Source organism: Nothoprocta perdicaria, unplaced genomic scaffold (genome assembly GCF_003342845.1).
Source record: "Nothoprocta perdicaria isolate Ctin4 unplaced genomic scaffold, notPer1 scaffold_1198, whole genome shotgun sequence".
Taxonomy (NCBI): Eukaryota; Metazoa; Chordata; class Aves; order Tinamiformes; family Tinamidae; genus Nothoprocta; species Nothoprocta perdicaria.
In genome coordinates, this window is record NW_020454314.1 from 1 (window position 1) to 1055 (window position 1055).

The 1055-nt window shown below is 51.1% G+C and overlaps 1 pseudogene; it reads left to right on the plus strand.

Annotated features, from left to right (window-relative positions):
• The first annotated feature begins 15 nt into the window (after positions 1-15).
• LOC112959745 lies at positions 16-940 on the plus strand (annotated as a pseudogene).
• Positions 941-1055: the final 115 nt, after the last annotated feature.

Consider the following 1055-nt stretch of genomic DNA (forward strand, 5'->3'; position numbering starts at 1 on the left):
CATGACTGCAGGGAGCTAATGTCCAACAGCAGCTCCTTCAGTGAGTTCCTCCTCCTGGCATTTGCAGACAAGCGGGAGCTGCAGCTCTTGCACTTCTCCCTCTTCCTGGCCGTCTACCTGGCTGCTCTCGTGGGCAACGGCCTCATCATCACAGCTATAGCCTGTGACTACCGCCTCCACACCCCCATGTACTTCTTCCTCCTCAACCTCTCCCTCCTCGACCTGGGGTCCATCTCCACCACTGTCCTCAAATCCATGGCCAATTCCCTCTGGGACACCAGGGCCATTTCCTACGTGGAATGTGCAACACAGATGTTTGTCTTTCTTTTTTTGTATTTCAGCAGAGTATTTTCTCCTCACCGTCATGGCCTATGACCGCTTTGTGGCCATCTGCAGACCCCTGCACTATGGGACCCTCCTGGGCAGCAGAGCTTGTGTCAAAATGGCAGCAGCTGCCTGGACCAGTGGGTTTCTCAATGCTCTCCTACACACTGGGAACACATTATCACTACCACTCTGCCAAGGGAATGCTCTGGGACAGTTCTTCTGTGAAACCCCCCAGATCCTCAAGCTCTCCTGCACACACTCCTACGTCAGGGAAGCTGGAGTTATTGTAGTTAGTGTCTGTTTATGCTTTGGGTGTTTCCTTTTCATTGTGGTGTCGTACGTGCAGATCTTCCGAGCTGTGCTGAGGATCCCCTCTGAGCAGGGTGGCCACAAAGCCTTCTCCATGTGCCTCCCACACCTGGTCGTGGTCTCCCTCTTTGTCAGCACTGCAATATTTGCCTACCTGAAGCTGCCCTCCATCTCCACAGCCACTCTGGATCTAGTGGTAGCCGTTCTGTACTCTCTGGTGCCTCCAGCACTGAACCCCCTTATCTACAGCTTAAGGAACAAGGAGCTCAAGGAGGCTCTGAGGAAACTCATCCSATTGGTCTAATACCAGCAACATTATCTGTTCCAGGGGATTTGGCATCAAGGATATTTGTTGTTCATTTATTTCTTTCTTGCCTTTTTTCCTCTTACTTTCCTATAATGGAGAAATATATATTCTG